The sequence below is a fragment of the Mobula hypostoma genome, chromosome 3 (assembly GCF_963921235.1).
Source record: "Mobula hypostoma chromosome 3, sMobHyp1.1, whole genome shotgun sequence".
Classification (NCBI taxonomy): Eukaryota; Metazoa; Chordata; class Chondrichthyes; order Myliobatiformes; family Myliobatidae; genus Mobula; species Mobula hypostoma.
Genome location: NC_086099.1, coordinates 128,975,644 through 128,987,751, shown reverse-complemented (window position 1 = coordinate 128,987,751; position 12,108 = coordinate 128,975,644). Strand labels below are relative to the sequence as shown.

The 12,108-nt window shown below is 44.7% G+C and overlaps 1 long non-coding RNA gene across 1 annotated transcript in view; it reads right to left on the bottom strand.

The window, feature by feature from the left end:
- LOC134343541 (uncharacterized) overlaps positions 1-3,270 on the bottom strand; it is a 139,116-nt gene extending 135,846 nt beyond the window's left edge. The window contains exons 1-2 of the long non-coding RNA XR_010017254.1: positions 3,247-3,270; positions 3,066-3,154 (exon numbers count right to left, since the gene is read on the bottom strand). This is a non-coding gene — a long non-coding RNA (uncharacterized LOC134343541). The remainder of the gene's footprint in view (positions 1-3,065; positions 3,155-3,246) is intronic.
- Positions 3,271-12,108: the final 8,838 nt, after the last annotated feature.

The window sequence follows — 12,108 nt, the reverse complement described above, 5'->3', positions numbered from 1 at the left end:
ACCATCAGGAGACAGGCATTCCAATCGGAGGCCAGAAGATGGATGACATCAGGTATGTGGATGACACCGCGTTGTTAGTTGACAGTGAATGTGAACTGCAAATTATGCTGAATAAAGTGAATGAGGAAAGCCTTGAATACGGACTAAAAATCAACCCTAAGAAAACAAAATTGATGGTGGTAAGCAAAACAAACACTAAAGACTCATTCGTGATGGCATTGTTACAAGTGAATGGACAGGACATTGAACAGGTGCGAAAGTCTGATCATCTTGGCAGTTGTCTGACAGATGACGGAAGATGTGAAGTTGAGATCAGAAGGAGAATAGGTATGGCTAAGAGCCAGTTCATGAAGCTAAAAGATCTGCTATGCAATCGGAAGGTAGACATCCAAAGTAGAATTTGCTTCCTCGAGTGTTATGTATGGTCATTGCTGAGGTATGGATCAGAAACATGGACCCTGAAGAAGGATGACATGAAATGAATTAATGCTTTTGAAATGTGGTGCTTTCAATGAATGCTGAAGATCATCTGGGTAGAGAAAGTTTCAAATGAGAGGGTTTTGTCTGAAGTTGATAGACCATAGATACTGCTGGAGAAGATCATGAAGTTAAAAGTTGCTTATTGTGGACACCTTACGCGGAGAGATAACATCTTGTTGGACTTGCTATATGGAAAGGTGGAGGGAAAGAAAGGAAGAGGAGAGCAAAGAACAACATGGCTGGATAACATCAAGGATTGGACCAAGCTGGACAAGACAAGGGATGTTGCAGACAAGTGTCGGGACAAAGCGGCATGGAGGGAAATCGTCCGCCAACTGGAAATTCCAGATGTGACCTAACGATGAGTCTGATTAGAAATGCCTCATGAGCCTGATTGAATTCTTTGAGGATGTGACAAAGAACATAGATGAAGGTTGAGCAGTGGATGGAGCGAATATGGATTTTAGTAAGGAAGTTTGATAATGTTCCCCACGTAGGCTCGTTCAGAAAGTCGAGAGGCAGGGGATACAGGGAAGCTTGACTGTACAGCTACAGGATTTGCTTGTCCATAGAAGGCAGAGGGTGGTTGTAGATGAAGAGTTTTCTACCTGGAGCTCGGTGACCAGCGGTAATCTGCAAGGATCTGTTCTGGGACCCCTATTTGCTGTGGTCTTTATATAAATGACATGGATATGGAAGTGGAAGTGTGGTTCATAAGTTTACCGATTACACAAAGTTTGGTGGTGTGGATTGTGTGAAGGTTGCCGCAGGCTGAGAATCGTCAGAGCTGGAAATGTGTGTAGTGATTGATTTTTGAAGAGTGAACTTGAAGGTGCAATACAGGGTTAATGGCAGGATTCTTAGCAGTGTAGAGGAACGGAGAGGTCTTAGGGTCCATGTCCATCAATCCCTCAGAGTTGTTGCTGCGCATGTTGATAGGGCCATTAAGAAGGCATATGAGGTGTTGGCCTTCATTAGTCGTGGGATTGAGTTCAAGAGCCGTTGAGGTAAGTTGCAGCTCTGTAAACCCTGGTCAGACCACACTTTGAGTTTTGTGTTGAGTTCTGGTCGCCTTACTATAGGAAGAATGTAGAAGCTTTAGAGAGGGATTAGAGGAGATTTACCAGGATGCTTCCTGGATAGGAGAGGGTGTCTTATCAGGATAGGTTGAGTGAGCTTGGGTTTTTCTCTTTGAAATGAAGGAGGGTGAGAGGATACTCAATAATGAGGCATAGATTAAGTGGACAGCCAGAGACATTTTTTCAGGGTGAAAATGGCTCATATGAGGAGTATATCTTTAAGGTGATTGAAGGAATGTATAGTGGTTAATGCCAGAGGTATATTGTTTACACAGAGTGGTGGGTGCATGGAACACCCTGCCAGGGGTTGTGGAAGAGGCAGATACAATACGGGTATTTAAGAAACTCTTAGATAGGTACAGGGTGATAGAAAAATGGAGAGCTATGTAGGAGGTAAGGGTGAGATTGATCTTAGAGTAGATTAAAAGTTTGGCACCATATCTTGGGTCGAAAGGCCTGTACTGTGCTGTAGTGTTCTATGTTTTATGTTCTAAAACTTTAACGTGAGAGGGGAAGAGACCATAAGACATAGGAGCAGAATTAAGTCCCTTGGTTTTCATCCCTCTACAGAAGGAGATAGGTCCTTCCTATTTACTGTATTTAGACTCTTGTGATGTTACACACCTTCATTACTCCACAGAGGTTGTCTTCTTCAGAAAAGGTGAGGTCAAGAACCAGGGGGACAAAGGTTTAAAGTAGTCCGTGATGACTAGAGGGAAGATGGGGATTTGTTTCTCATCCAGCAAATGGACTCACTGCCTGAAAAGGTAGTTGATGTACTCTCGGTGGCCACTTTATTAGGTATACTGCAACACTGCTTGTTAATGCAAATATCTAATCAGCCAATCAGGTAGCAGCAACTCAATACAGAAGAGCATGCATTGAGGCCATGAGGCTCCATTGTTGTTCAGACCAGGTATTAGAATGGGGAAGAAAGGTGATCTACGTGACTTTGACCGTGGAATGATTGTTGCTAGGCAGGGTGGTTTAAGTATCTCATAAACTGCTGATCTCCTGGAATTTTCACACACAACAGTCTCTAGAGTTTACAGAGAATGGTGCGAAAAACAAAAAAAATATCCAGTGAGCGGTCGTTCTGTGGGCAAAAATGTTTTGTTAATGAAAAAGGTCAGAGGAGAATGGCTAGACTGGTTCAAGCCACCAGGAAAGTGACAGTAACTCAAATAACCATGTTACAATAGTGGTATGCAGAAGAGCATCTCTGAATGCACAACACATCGATTGGCTAAAGCAGCAGGAGACCACCAACATACAGTCAGGTACAGATAGCGCCTAATAAAGTGGCTGCTAAGTATAGAAATAAACACAACTTTTCTTTCAGGTATGGTGACCAGAATTAGAGTCTGAGTCACATAGTATAGAATGCTGGCTCCCTTTAATCATCTGTAGATTAATGTTCCAAGGTCATCTTTTCCCCTGCCTTACTCTGCACTTTGCCATTTATTGCAAGTGTACATTTAAAGATATCAGTGCAGTGTTACTTACCCAGTGTTGGAAGACTGAAGTACTGAGCAGCCTTTTCACTGACTGGAACAGACATGATGGGCTAATTGGCTGCCCTTTGGCATGAACGTCTAAAATATTAGAAAACAGAAGTGAACAATGTGCTAACAATCAATACTTTGTAAAGGAACTTCATGGGTTATGTATGAATGCAAACACTTACACCATGAATATCACATTCAGTTCACGACGCTGGTGGGAGGAGTGACATCAGGCTCGAGTTACAGACTATATCAGGAGTGTTACGTGAGCTTCAAGTGTAATGGCAGATGTATCCAAAGGCAGTTCTGAAGATATTTGGACGGAACCATTGCTGTGAAAGTAAGACATTTAACACTCCCACATTCTCAGCAAACTTAGCAAGTACAAGATGCTGGAGGAAATCAGCAAGTCAGATGGCATCTATAGTGAGGAATAAACAGTCAACACTTTGGGCTGAGACTCTTCCACAGGACCCTAAAGGAAGTTTAAAGTTCAAAGTATATTTATGATCAAAGTACATGTATGCCACTGTATTCTTTGCCTTGTTCCTCACCACGCCTTGTGGCACAACGGGTGGCAACCTTGCCATCTCATGTTTTTCATGAGGCGAGTAGCTAGCTCGACACTTAACGCAGCATGGATGGAAAGTGGCCGGATTCGAACCCGGGACCACTGGCCCCGAAGGCCGGTGTGGATGCCGTGTTACCATTTGGTAAGGTGGATTCCCGAAATAAGAAGAGCCTGTGCCTGACTTTGTTTGAAGTCAGGGGAACCGATGCACGGGCAACCACTGTGCAGTCCTTGGCAGATCGGGCTCTGGGTCCAGTGGCATGGTTTCCATGAGGACTGGGGGCCCTTCCCTAATGCAGTGTTGTGATCTGTTATCACCTACCACCAGCTCCACCATGGGGTCTTTGTCTGAAACATCCCCTTTGACCTTAATGCCAAGGGTGAACCTACCAGCAGAGAAATTCCAGATGACATCATCTTGGGATCTTAGGAACTCACAAGCCTTTCCTCCAGGATAGGGAGACACTCCTCAGAGAAGGCCACTATATACAACCCTGTGATTCATTTTCTTGTGGACATTCACAGTAAATACAAAGAAGAACAATGGTATCAGTGAAAAACTGCTCACAAACAACAAGGTGAACAAACAACCAATGTGCAAAAGACAGCAAACTGTGCAAATAAAAAAGTTAAAAAAAGCAAAATAATAATAATAAATAAATAAGCAATAAATATCGAGAACATGAGACAAAGAGTCCTTGAGGGAGAGTCCACAGGTCGTGGGAACAGTTCAATGTTCGAGTAAGTGGAGTTATCCCCTCTGCAAGAGCCTGATGGTTGAGGGGTAATAACTGTTCCTGAACCTGGAGGTGTGGGTCCTGATGGTTGAGGGGTAATAACTGTTCCTAAAGCTGGAGGTGTGAGTCCTGATGGTTGAGGGGTGATAACGGTTTTTGAACCTGGTGGTGTGATTCCTGATTCTCCTGTACCTTTTTCCTGATGGCAGCAGTGAGAAGAGAACATGATCTCGGTGGTGAGGTCTTTGATGATAGATGATGCTTTCCGATGACAACACTCCTTATAAATGTCTCAATGATGGGGAGGGTTTTACCCGTGATGGCCTGGGCTGCATCCACTACTTTTGATTGGCTTTCCCATTCAAGGACATTGGTGTTTCCATTCCACACTATGCAGTCAGTATATTCTCCACCGCAAATCTACAGAAGTTTGTTAAAGTTTTAAATGACGCACCAAATCTTCGCAAACTTCTAACATAGAAACATAGAGACATAGAAAGTAGGTGCAGGAGTCGGCCATTCGGCCCTTCGAGCCTGCACCGCCATTCAGTACGATCATGGCTGATCATCCAACTCAGAACCCTGTACCAGCCTTCCCTCCATACCCCCGATCCCTTTAGCCACAAGGACCATATCTAACTCCCTCTTAAATATAGCCAATGAACTGGCCTCAATTGTTTCCTGTGGCAGAGAATTCCACAGATTCACCACTCTCTGTGTGAAGAAGTTTTTCCTAATCTTGGTCCTAAAAGGCTTCCCCTTTATCCTCAAACTGTGACTCCTCATTCTCGACTCCCCCAACATCGGGAACAACCTTCCTGCATCCAGCCTGTCCAATCCCTTTAGGATTTTATACGTTTCAATAAGATCCCCCCTCAATCTTCTAAATTCCAACGAGTATAAGCCTAGTTCATCCAGTCTTTCATCATATGAAAGTCCTGCCATCCCAGGAATCAATCTGGTGAACAGTCTTTGTACTCCCTCTATGGCAAGAATGTCTTTCCTCAGATTAGGGGACCAAAACTGCACACAATACTCCAGATGTGGTCTCACCAAGGCCTTGTACAACTGCAGTAGTACCTCCCTGCTCCTGTACTCGAATCCTCTCGCTATAAATGCCAGCATACCATTCGCCTTTTTCACAGCCTGCTGTACCTGCATGCCCACTTTCAATGACTGGTGTATAATGACACCCAGGTCTCGTTGCACCTCCCCTTTTCCTAATCGGCCACCATTCAGATAATAATCTGTTTTCCTATTTTTGCCACCAAAGTGGATAACTTCACATTTATCCACATTAAATTGCATCTGCCATGAATTTGCCCACTCACTTAACCTATCCAAGTCACCCTGCATCCTCTAAGCATCCTCCTCACAGCTAACACTGCCGCCCAGCTTCATGTCATCCGCAAATTTGGAGATGCTGCATTTAATTCCCTCATCTAAGTCATTAATATATATTGTAAACAACTGGGGTCCCAGCACTGAGCCTTGCGGTACCCCACTAGTCACTGCCTGCCATTCTGAAAAGGTCCCGATTATTCCCACTCTTTGCTTCCTGTCTGCCAACCAATTCTCTGTCCACATCAATACCTTACCCCCAATACCGTGTGTTTTAAGTTTACACACTAATCTCCTGTGTGGGATCTTGTCAAAAGCCTTTTGAAAATCCAAATATACCACATCCACTGGTTCTCCCATAGGACCATAGAACCATAGAAACTACAGCATAGAAACAGGTCTTTTGGCCCTTCTCGGCTGTGCTGAACCATTTTCTGCCTAGTCCCACTGACCTGCACATGGACCATCTCCCTCCATACATCTCCCATCTATGTATCTGTCCAATTTATTCTTAAATGTTAAAAAAGAACCCGCATTTACCACCTCGTCTGGCAGCTCATTCCATACTCCCACCACTCTCTGTGTGAAGAAGCCCCCGCTAATGTTCCCTTTAAACTTTTCCCCCTCACCCTTAACCCATGTCCTCTGGTTTTTTTCTCCCCTTGCCTCAGTGGAAAAAGCCTGCTTGCATTCGCTCTATCAATACCCATCATAATTTTACATACCTCTATCAAATCTCCCCTCATTCTTCTACGCTCCAGGGAATAAAGTCCTAACCTATACAACCTTTCTCTGTAACTGAGTTTCTCAAGTCCCAGCAACATCCTTGTAAACCTTCTCTGCACTCTTTCAACCTTATTTATATCCTTCCTGTAATTTGGTGACCAAAACTGAACACAATACTCCAGATTCGGCCTCACCAATGCCTTATACAACCTCATCATAACATTCCAGCTCTTATACTCAATACTTTGATTAATAAAGGCCAATGTACCAAAAGCTCTCTTTACAACCGATCCAAGTCACCCTGCATCCTCTTGGCATCCTCCTCACAGCTAACACTGCTGCCCAGCTTCGCGTCATCCGCAAACTTGGAGATGCTGCATTTAATTCCCTCATCTAAGTCATTAATATATATTGTAAACAACTGGGGTCCCAGCACTGAGCCTTGCGGTACCCCATTCGTCACTGCCTGCCATTCTGAAAAGGTCCCGTTTATTCCCACTCTTTGCTTCCTGTCTGCCAACCAATTTTCTATCCACATCAATACCTCACCCCCAATACCGTGTGCTTTAAGTTTGCACACTAATCTCCTGTGTGGGACCTTGTCAAAAGCCTCTTGAAAATCCAAATATACCACATCCACTGGTTCTCCCCCATCCACTCTACTAGTTACATCCTCAAAAAATTCTATGAGATTCGTCAGACATGATTTTCCTTTCACAAATCCATGCTGACTTTCTCCGATGATTTCACCACTTTCCAAATGTGCTGTTATCACATCTTTGATAACTGACTCCAGCAGTTTCCCCACCACCGATGTCAGGCTAAATGGTCTATAATTCCCCGGTTTCTCTCTCCCTCCTTTTTTAAAAAGTGGGGTTACATTAGCCACCCTCCTATCCTCAGGAACTAGTCCAGAATCTAACGAGATTTGAAAAATTATCACTAATGCATCCACTATTTCTTGGGCTACTTCCTTAAGCACTCTGGGATGCAGACCATCTGGCCCTGGGGATTTATCTGCCTTTAATTCCTTCAATTTACTCAACACCACTTCCCTACTAACATGTATTTCCCTCAGTTCCTCCATCTCACTGGACCCTCTGTCCCCTACTATTTCTGGAAGATTATTTATGTCCTCCTTAGTGAAGACAGAACCAAAGTAATTATTCAATTGGTCAGCCATGTCCTTGTTCCCCATAATCAATTCACCTGTTTCTGTCTGTAGGGGACCTACATTTGTCTTAACCAATCTTTTTCTTTTCACATATCTATAAAAGCTTTTACAGTCAGTTGTATGTTCCCTGCCTGTTTTCTCTCATAACCTTTTTTCCCCTTCCTAATTAAGCCCTTTGTCCTCCTCTGCTGGACTCTGAATTTTTCCCAGTCCTCAGGTGAGCCACTTTTTCTGGCTAATTTGTATGCTTCTTCTTTGGAATTGATACTATCCCTAATTTCCCTTGTCAGCCACGGGTGCACTACCTTCCTTGATTTATTCTTTTGCCTAACTGGGATGAACAATTGTTGTAGTTCATCCATGTGATCTTTAAACGCTTGCCATTGCATATCCACCGTCAACCCTTTAAGTGTCATTTGCCAACAAAGTAGAGGTGCTGGCATGTTTTCTTTACAATGACACTTCTGTGTCAGACCCAGGTCTGATTGTCTGGAGTGATAATGCTGATGAATTTAAAGTTGCTGATCCTCTCCACCTCTGATCCCCTGATGAGGTCTTGCTTGGGGATTTTCGGTTTCCTTCTCCTGAAGTGGTTTCTAAGGTTGTCATAGCCAGGGGTTATAGTGGGGATAAGCTCTCACTACCTATAGAGTGCTCCAAATGGCATGTGTCACTAACAGCCTCCGACAACCAAGTCCAACTCTCGGCCTTCACGTGTGACTAAGCTACTAGGCCCAGCGGAACTGTTTCTACTGATAAGAGAAGGGGCAAAGGCGGACCACTGGTGCCTCAAAACCAGTTGCTTCAGGCAGGTGGGGCTCATAAGCCTTGGACAGCAGCCCGCCTAGGAGAAGGAAAACTCTGATTTTAAACCTCCACTTCCTTGCAGCCATGCCCGCCCATGGGAAATGCTTCGGGAGTAAACCCCGAGGAAGAAATCTGGAGATGGGGTCCCAAAGGCAGTTTGATGTTGTTTACAACTTCACTCTGGCAACCTCTGTGACAACACGGGTGCCAAGCTCTATCGGCACTTGCCCTTCCCTTGGACGACATCAGTGGCGTGGAGAGGGGGAACCCGCTGCATTGGCAACAGCCAGTTCCTCAGATATTCCTGTCCAGGCTTGTGCCCTGGAGAGGACACAGTCCACCAGAGGCACAAACCCATGATCCCCTGGGATCGATGGCTGCCTACTCTCCTGAAATCAATAATTAGCTCTTTGGCCTTGCTGACATTGAGTAAGAGGTTGTTGTTGTGAGCCAGATTTTCAATCTCCCTCCTATGTGCTGATTCATCACCACATTTGATTCAGCCTACAATAGTGGTGTCATCAGCAAACTGAAATATGGCACTGGAGCTGTGCTTAGCCATACTAGTATAAAGCAAGTAGATCAGGGGCCTAAGCACACAGACTTGTGGTGCACCTGTGCTGATGGAGATTGTGGAGGAGATGTTGTTGGCAATCCAAACTGACTGACTGGGGTCTGCAAGTGAGGAAATTGAGGATCCAGTTGCACAGTGAGGTACTGAGGCCAAGGTATTGAAGCTTATTGGTTACTTTTGAGGGGATGATGCTATTGAGTGCCAACCTGTGGTCAATAAAGAGCATCTTGATGTTTGCATCTTCACTGTCCAGGAAGGGGGCAGAAGCTAGAATAAGAAGGTGGGGTGAGGACAAACTGGCAGGCAATAGGTGAGACCAGATGAGGGGGAAAGTGTGTGGGTAGGGGAGGACAACGAAGTTAGAAGCTGAGAGGGAATGGGTGTAAGAGGTAAAGGGCTGAAGAAGAAGAAACCTAATAGGAGATGAGGGTGGACCATGGGAAGGAGGAATGCAACCAAAGGGAGATGTTGGGCTGGTGAGGAGAAGAAAAGGAGTGTAAGGGTAGAATAAAGAGAGATAGGAGAAGGGATGAGAAATTACTAGAAGTTACAGAAATGCCATCAGGTTGGAGCAATCTTTATGGCAAGTTGGGCACCTGTAGATGTTTTTAGTGGTATTCCCTTATCATCACTTCTGACCTCATCTGCATCTTCTCCATTTCCCACATATCTGCCCTCATCCCATCCTCCTGCCATCAAAACAGGAATTGGGTTCCCCTCGTCCTTACCTACCGCCCTGAAAATTTTGATGGTGGAAAAGCCGATTTTTTTTTGGATCTGGCAAGTATAGATTAGGACAGACTGTTTTCTGGCTAAGGGGTACTTGGTAAGTGGGGGGCCTTCAAAAGTGAAACTTTGGGAGTACAACATTTGTATGTTCCTATCAGATTAGAAGACAAGGTTAGGGAACCATGGTTTTCAAGAGATATTGAGGCTCTGGTTAAGAAGAAGTATGAGGTGGATGGCAGATAAAGGCAACAGGAAACGAATGAGCTACTTAGCATAAGAGAACACAAGAGAGAAATCAGGAGGCTAAAAGATGACATTGGGTTGCTTTAGCAGACAAAGTGAAGGAGAATATGAAAAGCTTCTACATTAAGAGAAAAGGGATAGCAAGGGACAAAATTGGTCCCATGGAAGATGAGAGTGGTAATCTATGCATGGAGCTGAAAGAGATGGGAAGAACTTAAATGGATTTTTGCATCTGTACTTGTCAGGAGATGGACACAGAGTCTATAGGTGTGGGGTAAAGCTGCAGTCAGGCCATGAACCATATTTGGATTACAGAGAAAGAGTTGTTTGTACCCTGACAAGGTGTTCCCTCAGACCTTGTGGGAGGCTAGAGCAGAATTTCAGGGACAATAGCAGAGGTATTTAAAACATCCTTAGGTACGGGTGGGGTGCCAGAGGATTGGAAGATAGCTAATGTTCCTCTCCACTTCTGTAAGGATCACACACCATTTGTCACTTATCCCTCCCCTCTGATCTCCCTCCTGGAACTGATCCCTGAAAGCATGACAAGTGTGACACCTGCCTCTATATCTCCTCTCTTACCACCATTCATTACCTTGAGCTGTATGTCTAAGTGAGGTGACACTTCCCCTGTGAGTCTGTCAGGGTCATCTATTGTATCCGGTGCAGCCTGTGTGGTCTCCTCTACATCAGTGGTCCCCAACCACTGGGCCACGGACCGGTACCGGGCCGCAAAGCATGCACTACCGGGCCGTGAGGAAACGATATGATTTGGCGATATGAGTCAGCTGCACCTTTCCTCATTCCCTGTCACGGCCACTGTTGAGCTTGAACACACGTGAGGTCATTACCCACATGTCATCCATGTCAGCGCGGAAAGAAGATCAACCCTCAAGCTTGCAAATGACGGTGGGCTGAAAAGTCTGTTTGACATAACATCTCTGCCGGCATTCTGGATCAAAGTCAAGGCTAAATATCCTGAGATAGGCACAAAAGCACTGAAAACGTTGCTTACAACATTTTTCTGTGAAGCAGAGTTTTCTGCAACGAATGCAACGAAAACTAAGTTGCTGAATAGACTGGACATAAGGAACCCCCTTCGAGTATCGCTGTCTCCCATCAACCCTCGACGGGACCATCTTGTTGCAGGAAAACAAGCCCAGGGCTCCCACTGATTCAGCGATATCGGTGTGTTGCAATGATTTTATATGTTCATACTGGAAAATATGTGCTGTGTGTTTAATATCCAAACGTTACTTAAAATGTTATGATGCTATTGACTTACTTATATAACCATATAACAATTACAGCACGGAAACAGGCCATCTCGGCCCTTCTAGTCCGTGCCGAATGCTACTCTCACCTAGTCCCACCGACCTGCACTCAGCCCATAACCCTCCATTCCTTTCCTGTCCATATACCTATCCAATTTTTCTTTAATTGATAATATCGAACTTTCCTCTACCACTTCTACTGGAAGTTTGTTCAACACTTACAAACACTTAGAAGAGCAGATTATTATTTAAGTGGTGAAAGATTGCAGGATGCTGTTGTGCAGAGGGACTTGGGAGTGCTTGTGCAGGAATCGCAAAAAGTTGGCTTGCAGGTACAACAGGTTATTCAGAAGGCAAACGGAATGTTGGTCTTCATTGCTAGAACGATTGAATCAAAGAGCAGGGAGGTCATGCTGCGACTATACAGGGTACTGGTGAGGCCGCACCTGGAGTACTGTGTGCAGTTCTGATCTGCATATTTGAGGAAGGATATACTGGCTTTGGAGGCAGTGCAGAAGAGGTTTACCAGGTTGATTCCAGGGATGAAGGGGTTAACCTATGAGGAGAGATGGAGTCGCGTGGGACTATACTCTCTGCAATTCAGAAGAATGAGAGGGGATCTTATAGAAACATACAAAATTTTGAAGGGGATAGATAAGGTAGTAGGAAAGATGTTTCCATTAGTAGGTGAGACTGGAACTAGGGGACATTGCCTCAAGATTCGGGGGAGAAGATTTAGGACGGAGATGAGGAGAATCTGTTTTTCCCAGAGAGTGGTGAATCTGTGGAATTCTGTGCCCAGGGAAGCAGTTGAGGCTTCTTTACTAAACAGTTAGATAGGTTTTTACATAGTACGGGAATTAAGGGT